Here is an 18071-nt window from a genome sequence, read left to right on the forward strand (position 1 = left end):
AGAGGGACTCGTGAATGATTGTGAAGACAGGGGAACTGAAATACCTCCATCAGAAGAAGACACAGAAAAGCAAGTGCAAACCAATGCTAACATCAATGTTGAATCCTGGGTTAAGAAAAAGCAGATAAAACTAGTACTCATAGGATTTCCAAATGGAAAAGCAAGAGATAAAATAATAAATTCTGAAAAGGAATTTGTAGAAAAATCAGAATGAAACTTGGTGAAAGCCAAGAAAGTATCATCTATATGAATTCAACAAGTATACAGCGTCCAAAAGAGGTGGAATACCAACAGACCAACAAGCAGCTGTAGAATTCAAATAAACAAATTTCAAGATCATCCCAGTGATGTAAAATGCACCACGAGGAAAGCAACTTAGTCACAACAGAACCTCCAGAGGGGTTTCAACTGATATCTCGGCAGAAATTTTGAGCACGGGGAGGAGTGCCAGGACATAGACCATATCCTGAATGAGAAAAAGCTGCAATCTAGGGTAGCCTATGCCAAATGACCGCCGTTTATAACAACGGCCGAGCTAGGGAATTTCACTGACCGGCAAACCTTAAAAGAATTCAGCAGTTTGTGACTGATCCTAAAACAAAAATTGAGAATCCTACCCTGAGTAGAAAAGTAGCAAGATGAAATGGAAATAATGAAACCATTATTTCAAATGCAAGTAGAGCCTGAGTTGCAAAGAAGTAAGAAGAAGAAGGCAAGGAGGACATCAAAATCCTAAAGATGGGAGAGGGTAGCAGGAAATCATAGGTGATTTTAAGCACTATCTTAAGTGAATCAGCTTACATGACTGTCTGTCTGAAGCAAAAGGAGAGATGCATGGCCTAATGTGTTTGCAAAACAAACAATCAGAGAAACAAACAAACACAAAAAGGTTACACTTGGCTGACATATACCAGACAAACATGATTATTCAAGACAAAGTACTCAAAGTGATGTCAAGGATCATTCAGCACGCATCGAACTATTATCGCTGTTAGCATGTACTCAACACACTTGTATTCAGAAAACAGACGCGTGCATTACTATTCATAGATACTGATCCAGAAGTGCATATCGTGAGCCAACCCAAATGACGGTTTTGAACAAGAGTGGGTCATAGAACGGGATATAGTCTTACAAGGCCTCCAACAGGATGAACGAATGCCTAATTCTACCCTAAGTAGAGAAAAAATGGCATAAGCCTATAACAAAGACAAGTAGCTCTGCAAAACTGTACTAAGAACAAAAGAGACAGACAGGAAAGTGCACGTTGGGATTGGTTTCATTTCTAGGAATTTCAGCCCCCATGAAACAAATGGATCCATGTTCTGAGAGTGTGAGTGTTTCAGCAGATAGCAACAGACGGATATGTAAACTGGGTGAATGGATATTACACAAACATGAGTTTCCTTGATTTGGTCTCTTTGTAATGTGAACTGTTAGAAAGTTTAAAGAGGTGTGAATCCATAAACTGATCATGGACACTCTTCCCTCTGTTTGTACTGTGTATACATATCTGAACAAAAGGAAAGAGGGAAGAGAAAAGGACCATGAGATCTTTCTGGATAGAATAACATTTCCCTTAGGAAACTCTCGTCTAATGCAGCATCACCCCCAACACAGTCTTAATGCATCAACCACTGGGGATGGCAGTTACTGGTTGGATTCCAGGTGGAATGTTGGTGTGTACCACGAGGCTTGTTGCGGCTGATGGATCCAAGGTAACTGGGCAGAATTCTGTGGGTGGATCAGTTTGATTGTGGGTCTGCTGCCCTATGTGGAGATTGGCTTAGGTCTTTTGTTCGAGAAGCTGAGTAAGTTCGAGTTACTGCTGCTGCCCAAATACCTGAGATCACGGGTCAGTTTCCAGAATCTGAAAGGGCAGACAGTGGAAGATCTGCCTGTCATCAGCTTACTGGTGAGACTCCAAGGTATTTTCAGACTTGCCCAGTCCTGTTGACGTCGACTTTATGGGAGACACGAAGAGAAGCTGGCAGAAAAACTGGCTGCATGGATTGAGGAGATGTGTGAACACATTGATGAGAGTCGTTCTGCTATAGTGGAGAATATAGGCATGGAGACATCTCTATAGTATACCAGGCTCGAAAGACATTCATGAGACCTACTGATCCTCGCTGATACTGACAGAAACATACAGAGAGTCAACGTGCCCTTGAGAAAGTTACTCGATTCTCTGCTCCAAGAACGGGTCCAAGATTCCTGACGTCTAAAAGAGAAGAGATGGCAGAGATGATAAAAGCGCTCATGTTCTTGGAAGATGTCGTGAGAATCCACACATCCCAAGGGGCATTTATGAATCATTCAGACCGAAATGGACCAAGCCCAGGTAAGCCTATTCCCAGGTTTGTGCCTAGCTATCAATCACATGCTCTTCCCTCCATTCCACTCAGGAATCCATTTCAAAGGATCAGAACCTGAGCTGCAATGAATCCAGTTGGAGGAGAGCAAGCCCCTACTAGAATTATAGTTCCTCCTACTTCACACTCGGTGAACAACAGTGAACTCCTTAAAGGTCAAATACTCTTGACTAAAATGGATAAGAATTGAATACTTAGCTCACACAATGAAATGATGACCTTCCCCTAGATTCAGGAAATGCTGGGCTTATGTATTCTTTTGGCCGAAAGGAGTGTGGGAAGTGAGGGGAACCTTTGAATGAAATTGAATATGTATAAGGCCTCAGATTTTCAGGACACTACAGGAAAATATTAGAAGTCAGATAGTGAACTGAAATGTACAAGTCACCAAACACATTAAAGACACAGGTTATGTGGACAGTCATTCACTTCCTTCAAGCCCCGGGTGCACTATACAAAGGAGGTGGAAACTTGGTTGTGTTAAATTGCTTTAACCAACATGATCGGATGATTAAGCATTCTCAGCACTGATAGAAGTGCACCTGGTTCTCAATAGCCTAGCATAGCTGCAGCAGGTTTCTCATAGTTAAATGCCTCTAGGTGTTTTTGGATTCAAGCCTAAATCTATAAATTCTGTTTAGATTTTCTTGTATATTCCTAGAGAGGAATGTTACCCCTTGAAATGCCAAAATTGTGTAGTATGTGTCATTGGGAGTAAAGGGCACCAGATGCACAAGGGAAACACAGGTTGGGGGTTATATCATGGTTCCAATAGTTATTTCATTGTTCCTTTTGTTGTTGGAGGCTTCAAGAGAAAAGAGTTGGCATGTCCCCTTGAAACATTTGGACAGCTATTTTACATTGAGACTGTCTTTTTTTTCCTTAGAGCTGACAAAATCTTACAAAAATTGTCAATTTTGGCTTCTAGGTTGATTTGGTAATTTTCAAAAACTAACTTCACTTTCATATAAATCCGAAAACACGTAAATCGATACTATTAACTTTCTTAAAGACTGCAACTGCCTTATCAACATAATGTCAAAGCTGGATTCTTCGGACAAACCCTCCGACCATGGCTGTAAAGAAATCGGAGCGAAACTAATATCCAATTTCTTTGAATTATTTGTGAAAAGTGTTGATTTGTCGATGGCAGTAGGAAGAGAACAAGTACAAACTGCTCTCAGTAGCTACCATACACAAAATATTGTAAACACACACTCACCCAGCCCTTGGCACAGGACACTTGCCTAAGAGTGGTCTGTTACTTCCAAAGACAGGTTGAGGCCTCAGAAAAACCGGGAGCAGGAAAAGGTAAAGTAGAGAATGGAAACCAGTGCAGGATCGGACCTCTGGTAATGGAGCATCAAAGGTGAAACTCTGTTTTCCTTGGAAGCACACTCTCAAGCGGGAAGCAGGCATGGGATTGAAGGTGATGCGCTGAGTGTTAGAAGAGTGCACAGCAGATGCTTGGCTGACAGAACTCAAAGAAATCAGCTCAAAATATCCCCACAATTGAATCTGAGACCAAGATCCGAGCTGCCATATCTGAGCTAGCAGAGGCAGCGGAAAAAGAGGGATAGGGCTACGGATGATGAATCTCGCACAACTCAGGGTTCTAGAGGGCGTTGTGGGTTTTGGTGGGTACTTTCAAGAGAGCAAAGAGAACTGTGACCTCAGTGAGACAGCAACCGCACTGGCGCGTGTGGTTGAGTTTATCGATATGTCCAATGGCCACATCCACTGCATGTGCAGGACCAGGGTCCAATTTGATATTTTGCCAATAGAGCATGTGTTGGGCTCAATCAAATGTATCATGCATCTGGACTTAGGGTTCCAGGCGCCGTTGGGTTTCAAAACAGTATTAAAAGATTTAGGATCTGCTACATTCAAAACCTGGATTGGGATTAAATTCTGGTTTGAGGCAGAGGATGCGGAACAGCTCTGTGGTTGCCTTCGTGAACCCATTACTCAAGAATGAGAGAACTAGGAAGAGTGGTCAAAGTCCACAGCATGAGAACATGAAGCATTACTTACAGCATTATCACCCAAATGCAGATGCTATATTTTGGACGGCACTGACAGGGTACTGCACCGAGGGCACATAGGTCAGTCTGCGGGATCATCCCAGCAGGCACTGAATAATGACATCCATACATATGCTTCCACTGGTGTTTCTGTAGACAGAGAAGCTCTCTGAAGAACTGGTAACATTGGGACATTCCCATGGCAGTAGAAAGTACAACCGCACTCTATGTTGGCTGTTTTGGAGACACTTCAAAATGACATACAGAAGAATGCAGAGCTGAAAACGTATAGAAGCTTCATTTCCACTAGAGGAATTGCCCTGCGCCCTTTCAGAATTGTGAGATTAGTGTAATAAAAATGAGGTTCTACTAACTGAAACAGTATGGTGTGTTCATCACAACAAGGCAACACCAGGATTTAGAGATATACCAGACAAAACACACAGGAACAGGGCATGGCATCAAGGTCTAGGGAAAATTGTCCTCACAGAAATACCATGGAATTGCGTACACCAAAGAGTCTAAAATTTGCACTTAAACAAGGCCTATAAGTCTATATTATATACATGATATTACCTGACCTGTAGAATAAAAGAAGCATAGTAAAAGAAACAGGAAGAACCATTTTCAGTTCCAAAGAGATTAAAGGCCCAAAAAATAGGCTTTCAAACAACTAAACGGCAAAACGATACCAGAACAAGCTCTGAAAATGGAGGTGAGGAAAACACTGATGAACCACCATGCCTCAGAATCACAAAAGGCAGAATACCAGAAAAGGGGAAGAGAAACTCTAAAGAAGAACCCAATAATATCAGAAAACTCAATGGATGAGATAAAAACTGCGCTAAAGTCAATCCTAAGCAGACTACATAATGCAGAGGGACTTGTGAATGACTGAAGACAGCTGAACTGAAATACCTCCATCAGAAGAAGACACAGAAAAGCAAGTGCAAACCAACGCTAACATCAATGTTGAATCCTGGGTTAAGACAAAGCAGGTAAGTATAGGACTCATAGGATTCCCAAATGGAAAAGCAAGAGATAAAATAATAAATTCTGAAAAGGAATTTGTAGAAAAATCAGAATGAAACTTGCTGAAAGCCAAGAAAGTATCATCTATACGAATTCAGGAAGTACACAGCGTCCAAAAGAGGTGGAATACCTATAGACCAACAAGCAGCTGTAGAATTCAAATAAACAAATTTCATGATCATCCCAGTGATGTAAAATGCACCTCGAGGAAAGCAACTTAGTCACAACAGTACCTCCAGAGGGGTTTCAGCTGATAGCTATTCAGACATTTTGCAGCACGGGGAGGAGTGCCAGGACATAGACCATATCCTGAATGAGAAAAAGCTGCAATCTAGGGTAGCGTATGCCAAATGACCACCTTTTATAACAACGGCAGAGCTAGGGAATTTCACTGACCTGCAAACCTTAAAAGAATTCAGCAGTTTGAGAGTGATCCTAAAACAAAAATTGAGAATCCTACCCTGAGTAGAAAAGTAGCAAGATGAATTGGAAATAACAAAACCATTATTGCAAATGCAAGAAGAGCCTGAGTTGCAAAGAATTAAGAAGAAGAAGGCAAGGAGGACATCAAAATCCTAAAGATGGGAGAAAGTACCAGGAAATCATAGTTGATTTTATGCACTATCTTAAGTGACTCAACTTACATGACTTTCTGAAGCAAATGGAGAGTTGCATGGCCTAATGTGTTATCAAAACTATCAGACAAACCAACAAACACCAAATGGTTACAGTTGGCTTACATATACCAAACAACAATGATTATTCAAGACAAAATACTCAAAGTGATGTCAAGGATCATTCAGCACCCATCGACCTATTATCGCTGTTAGCATGTACACAACACACTTGAATTCCAAAAACAGACTCGTGCATTACTATTCATAGATACTTATCCAGAAGTGCATATCGTGAGCCAACCCAAATGACGGTTTTGAATATGATTGGTTCATAGAACGTGATATAGACTTACAAGTCTTCCAACAGGATGAACGAATGTCATATTCTACCCTACGTAGAGAAGAAATGGCATAAGCCTATAACAAAGACAAGTAGCTCTGCAAAACTGTACTAAGAACAAAAGAGACAGACTTGAAAGGGCACATTGGGATTGGTTTCACTTCGAGGAATTTCAGCCCCCATGAAACAAATGGATCCATGTTCTAAGAGTGTGGATGTTTCAGCAGAAAGCAACAGACGGATATGTATTCTGGGTGAATGGATATTACACAAACATGACTTTACTTTAGTGGGTCTCCGTGTACTGTGAACTGTTAGAAAATATGAAGACGTTTGAAAACATAAACTAAAAATGGACACACTTCCCTCCGTTTGTACTGTGTATACAGTCTGGACAAAAGGAAAGCGGGAAGAAAAAAGGACGATTGGACGCCAGTGGATTGAATCACATTTCCGTTAGGAACCTCTAGTCTAATTCAGCCCCTCCCCAACACTGAAAAAATGCAGCAAACATTGCGGATGGCAGTTACCGGATGCAATTCCAGATGGAATGTTGCTGTGTACCGCGAGGCTTGTTGTGGCTGGTGGATCCACGGTAACTGGGCAGAATTCTGCGGGTGGATCAGTGTGATGGAGGGTCTGCCGCCCTCTGTGGAGCTTGGCTTTGGTGTTTTGCTCGGGAAGCTGTGCAACTTTGAGTTCCTGCTGCTGCCCAAAGACCTGAGTTCACGGGTCAGTTTCCAGAATCTGAAAAGGCAGACAGTGGAATATCTGCCTGTCATCAGCTTACTGGTGAGGCTGAGTTACTTCCAGACTTGCCAAGTCCTGTTGAAGTTGACTTTATGGGAGACACGAAGAGAACCTGGCAGAAAAGCTGGCTGGACGGATTGAGCTGAGATGCGAACATATTGATGAGAGTTGTTCTGCTACAATGGAGAATACCGGCATGGAGGCTTCTCTAGAGAATTCCAGACTCGAAATTCTTTCATGAGACCTACTGAACCTCGGTGATACTGGTAGAAATATACGGAGTGTCAACGTGCTCTTGAGAAAGTTACTCAAATCCCTGCTTCAAGAACGGGTCCAAGATTCCTGATGTCTATAAGAAAAGAGATGGTGGAGATGATAAAAGCGCTCATGTTCTTAGAAGAGGTCATGAGAATCCACAGGTCCCAAGGGGCATTTACAAACCATTCAGACCAAAATGCACCAAGCCCAGGTAAGCCTTTTCCCAGGTTTGGGCATAGCTATCAGGCACTTGCACTTCCCACCCCTCCACTCAGTCATCCATTTTAAAGAATCAGATCCTGAGCTGCAATGAAGCCAGTAGGAGGAGAGCAAGCCCCTCCTAGAATCAGAGTTCCTCCAACTTCACACTCTGTGAAGAATGGTGAATTACTTAAAGGTCAAATACTCTCGACTAAAATAGATAGGAATTTAATACTCAGCTCACACAAAGAAATGATGATCTTCCCGTAGATTCAGCAAATACTGTGGTTAAGTCTTTTTCGGGTGAAGGAAGTGTGGTATGTGAGGGGAATCTTTGACTGAACTTGAATATGTATTAGGCATCAGTATTTCAAGACAGTATAGTCAAATATTATAAGTCAGATATTGAACTGAACTGTAAAAGTCTTGAAAGACATTAAAGACACAGGTTATGTGGGGCGTCTTTCCCTTCAGACAAGCTCTGGGTACAAGATATCATGGGGGTGCACACTTGGTTGTGTGAAATGGATTTACCCAATATGATCGGATGATTAAGCGTTCTCATCAATGATAGAAGAACACATGGTTCTCAATTGCCTAGCATAGTTGCAGCAGGGTTCTCATAGCTAAAATGCCTCTAGGTGCTTTGGAATCAAGCCTAAATGTATAATTTTGTTTGGTTTTTCTTGTATTTTCCTAAAGAGGAATGTTACCCCTTGAAATGCCAACATTGGTCAGTATGTGTCATTGGGAGTAAAGGGAACCACATGCACAAGGGAAACCCAGGTTCTCGGTTATTTCGTGGTTCCAATAGGTACTTCATGATTCCTGTTGGTATTGTTTTCAACAGTAAAGAGTTGACATATCCCCATCAACATATTGGATAGCGATTTTACTTTATAACTGTCTATATTTTTCTTATAGTTGACATAATGTTACAAAATTGATAGGTCTGGCATCTAGGTGGATTTAGTATGTCTCAAAATCTACCTTCATTTTCTTATAAATCCCAAAACATGTAAATCAATTCTATTAACCTTCTTAAAAATTGCAACTGAGTTATCAACACAATGTGAAAATTGGAGGCTAAGAACAAACCCTCCCAGCATGGCTGCATATTAAACAGAGATAAACAAACATCACAATTCTGTGAATTATATCTGTAAAGTGTTGATTTATCGATGCCCAGTTGGCAGAGAACCAGTGCAACCTGCGCTTACTCCCACCCATGTACACAGCAATGTAAACATCCACTCACCCAGCCCTTGGCACAGGACACTTTCCAAAGTGTGGTCTGTTACGTCCAAAGACAGGATGAGGCCTTAGAAAACCTGGAAGCAGGAGAAGGCAAAGTAGAGAATGGAAATCTGTGCAGGATCTGACCCCTGCTGATGGAGCAGCAAAGGTTAAACTCTGTTTTACTTGGACGCACACTCTCAAGCGGACAGCACAGATGGGATTGTAGGTAATGCACTGAGTGTTAGAAGAGTGCACAGCAGATGCTTGGATGACGTAACTCATAGAAATCAGCACAAAATATTCTCACAATTGATTCTGAGACAAAGATCCGATCTGCCAAATTTGAGCCAGCAGAGGCAGCAGAAAATGAGTTATAGAGCTACAGATAATGGCACACGCTGAGTCTCAGGGATCTGGAGTGCATTGTGGGTTGTGGTGGGTTCTATCAAGAGAGCAAACCGACCTGTTACCCCATTAAGAAAGCAACCACATTGGCGTGTGAGGTTGAGTTTTTCAATACGTGCCATGGCCACATACACTGCATCTTGCAGGCCCAGGATCAATTTGGCATTTTGCCAATAGAGCACATGTGGGGCTCAATCAGAGATGTCGTGCATCTGGTCTGAGGGATTCAGTGGCCCTTGGGTTTGAAATCAGTATTAAAAGCTTTAGGATCTGCTACAGTCATAACCTGGACAGGGATTATGGATTGGTTTGAGGAAGAGAATTCTGTACAGCTCTGTGGTTGCATTCGTGCACCCATGACCCAAGGATGAGTGATCAAGGAATAGTGGTCAAAGTCCACAACGTGAGAAGTTGAAGCATTTCCTTCAGCATTATCTCCCAAATGCAGATGCTACATTTTGGATGGCACTGACATGGTACAGCATAGAGGACACAAAGATTGGTCTGCGGGATCATTCCAGCAGGCCCTGATGTATGACATCCATACATATGCTTCCACTGGTGTTTCTTTAGACAGAGGAGCTCTGGGAAGAACTGGTAACGTTGGGACATTCCCATGGCAATAGAAAGCACAAGCGCACTCTCAATTTGCTGTTTTGGAAAGACTCCAATATGACATACAGCAGAATGCCGAGCTGAAAAACTTTAAGCTTCATTTCCAGAACAGGAAGTGTACTCTGCACTTTCAGAATTGTGAGGTAAGTGCAATAAAACGAAGTTTTACTAATTGAAATTATATTGTGTGTTCATCACAACAAAGGCAACACCAGCAATTAGAGATATACCAGACAACACACACAGGAACAGGACATGGCATCAATGCCTAGGGAAAATTGTCCTCACAGAAATATCATGGAACTTTGTACACCCAATGGTCTAAAATTTTCACTTAACAAAGCCCTATAAATCTATATTAGATATCTGATATTACTTGACCAGTAGAGATAAAGAAGTAGAGTAAAAGAAACAGGAAGTACCATTTTCAGTTCCAAAGAGTTTGAAGGCCCAAAAAATAAGCTTTCAAACATCTAGACTGCAAAACGCTACCAGAGCATGTATTGAAAACGGAGGTGAGGAAAACATGAAGTACAACAGTGTCTCAGAATCACAAAAGGCAGTTATCCAGGAAAGGGGAAGAGAAACTCTAAAAACGAGCCAAATAATACCAGAAAAATCAAGGATGAGATAATATCAGTGCTAAAGTCAGTCCAAAGCAGACTTGATAATGCAGACGGACTCGTGAAAGACTGTGAAGACAGGGGAACAGAAATCCCTCGATCAGAAGAAGACATAGAAAAAGAAGTGCAACCCAATGCAAACTTTGCTGTTGAAGCCTGGGGTAAGACAAAGCATGAAAGAGTAAGATTCGTAAGAGTCCCAGATGGAAAAGCAAGATTAACAAAAAAGTCTGAAAAGATATTTGTAGAAAAATCAGACTGTAACTTGCTGAAAGACAAGAAAGAATGAGGTATACGAAATCAGAAAGTACACATACCAAAGGAGTTGGAAACCCAATACACCTACATTCAGCAGTATTATTCAAATCAACAAAGTTCATGATCTACCGAGTGATTTTAAATGCATCTAGAGGAAAACAACTTAGTCACAACACTACCTCCAGAGGGGTTTCAGCTTATATTTCGAAAGGAATATTGCAGGATAGAAGGAGTGACAGGACATAGACCAAATCTTGAATAAGAAAAAGCTGCAATCTATGGTAGCCTATGCTACAAGACTGCCATTCCTATTAAAGGCAGAGCTAGATAATTTCACAGACCGGCAAAACTTAGAAGAATTCAGCAGTTAGGAACTTAGCCTTAAAGGAAGATTGAGAATTCCACCCTGAATCGAAAAGTAGCAAGTAGAAATGTAAATAAGAAAACCATTATTGGAAATGCAAGAAGAGCAAAGAGTTGCAAAGAATAAACAAGAAGGCAATGAGGAAATCAAAATCCTGAAGATGGAAGTGGGGAGCAGGAAATCATAGGTGATTTTCTGCACTATACTAAGTAAATCAGCTTACATAACTCTCTGAAGCAAACGGAGAGATTCATGGCGTAATGTGTTTGCAAAACAAAGAACAAGCAAACAGTCAAACAAATAAACACAAAAAGTGTACGGTTGGCTGACATCTATCCAAAGGAAACATGATAATTCAAAATAAATTACTCAAAGTGATGTCAAGGATCATTCAGCCTGCATTGACCCAGTATCGAGGCTTGCATGTAATCAACACACATGTATTCAGAACACAGACGTGTGCATTAATATTCATAAATATTGATTCCAAAGAGCATATCGTGACCTAACCCAAATGCCGATTTTGAATAAGATGGAGTCATAGTCCGTGATATAGGATTACAAGTCTTCCAACAGGATCAATGAATGGCATATTCAACCCTACGTAGAGAATAAATGGCATACACCTATAACAAAGACAAGTAGCTCTGCAAAACTGTACTAAGAGCAAAAGAGACAGACAGGAAAGTGCACACTGGGATTGGTTTCACTTCTAGGAATTTCAGCCCCCATGAAACAAATGGATCCATGTTCTGAGAGAGTGTGTATTTCAGCAGAAATGCAACAGACGGATATGCATTGTGGGTGAATGGATATTACACAAACAAAAGATTCTTATAGTGGGTCTTTGTGTAATGTTAAATGTTAGAAAGTTTAAAGACGTGTGAAACCATAAACTTAACATGGACAGAATTCCCTCCGTTTGTACTGTGTATACAGTTCTGTACAAAAGGATAGAGGGAAGAAAAAACTGATCATGGGACGCTAATGGAGAGAATCACATTTACCTTTGGAACCTCTCGTCTGATGCAGCCCCTCCCCCAAAACTGACAAGATGCAGCAACCATTGGGGATGGCAGTTACCGGTTGGATTCCAGGTGGAATCTTGGTGTGTTCCGCCAGGATTGTTGTGGCTGGTGGATCCAAGGTAACTGGGCAGAATTCTGTGGGTGGATCAGTGTCATGGAGGCGGTACCGCCCTCTATGGAGCTTGGCTTAAGTCTCTTTTTCTGGAATCTGTTTAAGTTCGAGATACTCGTGCTGCGCAATGGCCTGAGTTCACGGGTCAGTTTCCAGAATCTGAAAGGGCAGATAGTGGAAGATCTGCCTGTCATCATCTTACAGGTGAGGCTCCGAGGTTCTTTCAGACTTGCCCTGTCCTTTAGAATTTGACTTTATAGGAGACATGAAGGAAGTTGGCAGAAAAGCTGGCTGCACGAATTGAGGTGAGATGCGAACACATTGATGAGAGTTGTTCTGCTACAATGGAGAATACTGGCATGGAGACTTCTGTTGAGAATACCAGGCTCAAAAGACATTCATGAGACATATTGAACCTCGCTGATACTGGCAGAAACATATGGAGTGTCAACGTGCACATTAGGAAGGTAATCAATTCTCTGCTCCAAGAACGGGTCCAACATTACTGACGTCTAAAAGAGAAGAGATGGCAGAGATGATAAAAGCGCTCATGTTCTTGGAAGAGGTCGTGAGAATCCACATGTCCCAAGGGGCATTTATAAACCACTCAGACGACCAAGCACGAAGCACAGGTAAGCCTTTTCCCAGGGTTGGCCCTTGGTACCAAGCACTTGCTCTTCCCTCCCCTCCCCTCATGTATCCATTTCAAAGAATCAGCACTTGAGTTGCAATGAAGCCAGTAGGAGCTGAGCAAGCCCCTCCTTGTATCAGAGTTCCTCCTCCTTCACATTCTGTGCACAACAGTGAACTCCTCCATTGTCAACTACTCTCGACTAAAATAGATTGGTATTGAATTCTTCGCTCACACTTTGAAATGATGATCTTCCCCTAGATTCAGCAAATGCTGGGCTTATGTCTACTTTGGTGTGAAGGGAGTTTTGTAAGTGAGTGAATTTTTTGCCTGAATTTGGATATTTATTTATCCTCATTTTGTCAAAATAGTATTTGTAACTATTATAATTCAGTTATTGAAATGAAGTGTAATTGTTGGGATAGATATGTAGTGACACTTCTTTTGTGGACCGTCTTTTCCCTTTTGTCAAGTCCCAGGAGCAGGATATAATGTGATTGCTGTATTTTTTGGGTTAAATTGCTTTTCTCAACATAATTAGTCAATTAAACATTCTCATCTTTGATAGAAGAGCACATGATTCTCAATAGCCTAGCAAAGCTGCGGCAGTGTTCTCATAGCTATAATATCTCTAAGTGCTATTGAAACCAAGCCTATGTAAAAATACATTGTTTGGGTTTCTTTGTGGTTTCCTAAATAATAATTTTTCCCCTTGAATCGCCAACATTGACCAGTATGTGGCATTATTAGGAAAGGGCACCACATGCACAATGGAAACCTAGGGTTGTGGTTGTTAATGGTTCTAAGAATAATTTCATTGTTTCTGTTAGTGCTGGAGGCACCAAGAGAAAACTGTTGACCTGCCTCCTTCTTGACTTTTGGCTGCTAATTTATAGTTTCTGTGCATTTTTCTTATTTGGATATTTCAAGCTGGTACCTAAATTTGGCAACTCTGTCTTATAGTTAGATTTAGTATGTTTCTAAAACTGTATTTATTTTGATACATTTCCCATGTATGTAATTTAATTCTGTTTATTATTTGAAAGTCTGCAATGAGGTATGAACACATTGTCAGACCTGGAGTTTTCGGACACATCCTCCCACAATTGATATACAGAAAATTAGCTAAACAAGAATCAAGTGTCTGTGAGTTATGACTAAATTGTGTTAATTTATCCATGCCAAACTGGCAGAGTACCAGTGCAAACTTTGCTCACTCTCTCCCATGTATACAGCAAGATAAACATACACTCTCCCAGCCCTTGGCCCAGGAACCCTGCAGAATAATGCCCAAACATCTCTTACTTCAAAAGTCAGAAAGAATTCTCACATAACCTGGAAAGAGTAGAAGGCAAATTAGAAAATGGAAATCAGTGCAGGGCCTGACCTTTGGTGAGGGAGCAGTAAAGGGGAAACTGTGTTTTACTGGAATGCACACTCTAAAGTGGACAGGTCATTTGAGATGGAAGACAATGTGCTGAGGGTTAAAAGAGTGCATAGTGGACGTTTGGTTGACATATCTGAAAGCAATAATCACAAAATTTCTCTGCAATTCATTCCCAGACCAATACTCCACCTGTTAATTTTGAGCTAGGAGTGCCTGTGGAATCTGTGTGTTAGGGCTGTGGCTGATGTCACAAATTTATTCCCAGGGGTTTGGAGATTGTTTTGGGCTGTGGTTGGTACTATCTAGAGAACAGATCTGCCTGGGTCCTCCCTTAATATTAAATCTGCTGGCATATGTGTTGTGGATTAGCTTAGTAACCCAGGGCCTTAATCACAGTCTTTCCACATCCACGGTATAATTGCTCATTTTCTCCATAAAGGAGAAATGGTTCTCATTCAGAGCCATCTTCATCTAGTTTCTAGAATCCAGGGCAATTTATTGTTGAAATCAGATTCTATAGCCCAAGGATCTGCAACTTTCATAGGCAGGATTGAAATTTCTTATTGTCCAAAGCAGAGGTTTTTCAAATGCCCCATGCTTGCCTTTGAGTTCCAATGCCTTATTGCAAGAGTTCTTGGAGCAGAGATCTGCTGAACAATATGTGAATTTGAAGCCTTTCCATCAGACTTGACTACCACATGCTAATGCAACAATAGTTGTGGTGCTGACCCAGTACTACACTAAGGACCCAACTGTGGCACTGCACGCTTCAACAGGTTCTAATGTGTGACATCATTAGATTTGTTTCCACTTTTGTTTTTGTTTGCAGAGAACCTGAGGGAACCCATTATAAAATTTTGACTTTTCCGTGGCAATAGTAAGGATGAATGCACTTTCATGAGAGTGTATTGGAACCATTCCCTATCCACATATCCAGCTGGCAGCCCAGAAACCATTTGGAAGCCTGTATTCCAGCAAAAATTACTAGTCCCAGCACTGTCAGAGCTATGATAAGCATTTAAGCAAAATGACACTCTGCTAACTTTACTAGAATAGGTTGTATTCACCACAACAAAAACCACACTAGCAATCATAGATATAACAGGCAACAGACACAGAAGGAATGCATGGCATCATTACATACCAAAAACAATCCTCACAGCATTAATACTAAATGTGCACAGAAATGATTTCACTTACAAAAGCTGTTCAAGTCTATAATAGATAACTGATAATCCTTAACCCATAGCGATAGAGAGATATAATAAAATTAAAAGAACCATTCCAAATTTTCAAAAGACAGGAGTCTCCTGAAAGAACATCCAATGTATTAGACCACCAAAATTTACTAGAACATGACTTGAAAAGGGAGGACATAAAAACACTGAAGGAAATCTTGAGTCTATGAATACAAATGCAGGCTAGTATAAATGGAAAGAGAAACACTTTAGATGAGCCAAATATAATCAGAAAACTCAATGGTGAGAATAGCTAAGCTAAAGACAGTCCAAATCGGACTAGATAATGCAGAGGAACAAATAAGTGACTTCGAAAGCAGGATAACTGCAATCAGTCAGTCAGAACACGACATAGAAAAGCAATTGAAAACCAATGCAAGCAATGCAACTGAAACCTGGGATAAGAGAAAACATACCAGTCTATGACTCATAGGGATCCCACATGGAAAAGAAGAAAGACAAATGGTTTGAAAAGATATTTGAAGAATTCAGACTGAAATTTTCTTAAACCAAAGATAGAACCAGCTATCTTAACACAGGAAGCACAGAGGGTCCAAACATAATGAACCCCAGTAGGCCTAAAACAATATATATTCTAACTAAAATGGCCAAAGTTGATAATAAAGAAATGATTCTAAATGCACCAAAATAGAAACAAGTGCATTGCAAGAGAATTTTCTAATGTCTTCAGCTGATTTCTTAATAGATAGATTGGTAATTTTTTCTTCCCTCTTTCATTTTGTGTTGATCCCTATTCCAAGAACTGATGAAAGGCAGATTCCTTCAGTCTAAACAAGGTGAGTTGGCAGAGATTCTATAAGTGTTCAAGTTCTTGGAAGAGGTCATCATAATCAACACATCTCAAGGGGCTTTTTCAGACAATACAAGAGACCATGCACCAAGCCCTGTTTATAGTTTTACCAGGAGTGGGCCAATGTATTAAGACTTGCTGTTCCTTCACACTAAACCAGCCATGCAGGTATACCTTCAGTCTGCTACTGCAGTTGAATTGGAGCCAGGTCCAATTTTACCAACACTGTAGGGAGAACCTGAGCCTGCTACTGCAGGAGACACAGCACTGTGTCCCATTTCACCAATCTTTCAAGGAGGCCCTGAGCCTACTCCTGCAGGAGACTCAGAGCAAAATCACATTCCACCAGCTGTGTAGGAAGACCCCCAAGCCTTCACTTGCAATGGATCCAGGAATGTGTCCAATTCAACTAGTCTTGTAGGGAGACCTTGAGCCTATTCCTGCAGGAGAACCAGATCTCTGTCATATTCCACCATCCCTCCAGGAAGATGCAGGGCCTCCTCCTGCAGGAGACTCAGGAATGGGTCTAATTTCACCAGTTCTGCAGGGAGACACTGAGCCAATTCCTGCAGGAGACCCAGGACTGGGTCCCATTCCATCAACCCTGCACTAAGACCTTGAAGTGGGTCCAATTCCACTAGCCTTGCTGGGTGACCCACAAGCCTGATCCTGCAGGAAAATTAGAGATATGTCATATTCCAGAAGCCCTGCAGGAAGACTGAAAACCTGCTCCTGCAGGAGACCCAGGAATAGGTCCAAATCCACCAGCCTTGCTGGGAGAGCACAAACCTGATCCTGCAGGTGATACAGAGCGAGGTACAATTCCAAAAGCCCTGCAGGGATATCCTGAGGCCACTTCAGCAGGAAACACATGACTGGGCCACATTCCAATATCCCAGAAGGGAGACTGTAAGCCTGCTACTCCAGGAAACCCAGGAATTCGTCCCATTCCACCAAACCTGCAGTCAAACACTGAGACTGCATCTGCAGAAAACAGAGTGGGTCACATAACACCAGCACTGTAGTGAGACTACAAACCTGCTCCTGGGGGAGACCAAGCCCTTCACAGAGAACATGAGCCAGCTCCCGCAGAAGAACAAGAGTTGTGTGACATTCTACCAGCTCTGCAGGTAATCCCTAGGCTTGCTCCTGCAGGAGACAGACATCCCAGTCCAATTCCATCAGCCTTTCCAGGGAGAACCCCGCTTCCTCTTCTAGGAGAGCCAGAACTAGATCTCATTCCACCAACCCTGCACGGAAACACTGAGCTTGCTCCTGCAGGATACCCACAGCCAAGTCATATTCCACAAACCCTGCAGGGAGACACTGAGTCTGCAATTGCAAGAGACCGAGGACTGGGACGAATTCCACCAGCTCAGCATGGAATCCCTCACCTGCTCCCATAGGAGACTAAGAGCCATCAGTTCTGGTGGGGTCCCTAAGCCTGCATCTGCAAAAAATACTACAGAGTGGAGTCACATTCCACCAGCCCTGCAAAGAGAACAGAACCTGCTGCTGCAGGAGACACAGGACTAGGTCCCATTCCACCAACCTTGCAGGGATACCCTGAGCCTTGGACCAAGGAATGGGACAAATTCTGCTAACCTTCCAGGGAGACCATGAGCCTCTCCTGCAAGAGAACCAGAGATGGGTCATATTACAGTATTCTTCCAGGAAGACCCAAGGCCTGTTCCTGCAGGAAATGCAAGAACAGGCCCAATTCCTCCAGCCTGAAGGTAGTGTCCAAATCTGTTCTGGCAGGT

General features: G+C 41.9%; 1 long non-coding RNA gene across 1 annotated transcript in view; it reads right to left on the reverse strand.

Annotated features, from left to right (window-relative positions):
* Window positions 1–1261: 1261 nt before the first annotated feature.
* The window catches only part of LOC141575301 (uncharacterized), a 29523-nt gene continuing 12713 nt past the window's right edge, over window positions 1262–18071 (reverse strand). Inside the window, exons 2-5 of the long non-coding RNA XR_012502831.1 lie at window positions 12185–12753; window positions 8856–8928; window positions 6919–7487; window positions 1262–2224 (exon numbers count right to left, since the gene is read on the reverse strand). This is a non-coding gene — a long non-coding RNA (uncharacterized LOC141575301). The remainder of the gene's footprint in view (window positions 2225–6918; window positions 7488–8855; window positions 8929–12184; window positions 12754–18071) is intronic.

The sequence above is a fragment of the Camelus bactrianus genome, chromosome 27 (genome assembly GCF_048773025.1).
Source record: "Camelus bactrianus isolate YW-2024 breed Bactrian camel chromosome 27, ASM4877302v1, whole genome shotgun sequence".
NCBI lineage: Eukaryota > Metazoa > Chordata > Mammalia > Artiodactyla > Camelidae > Camelus > Camelus bactrianus.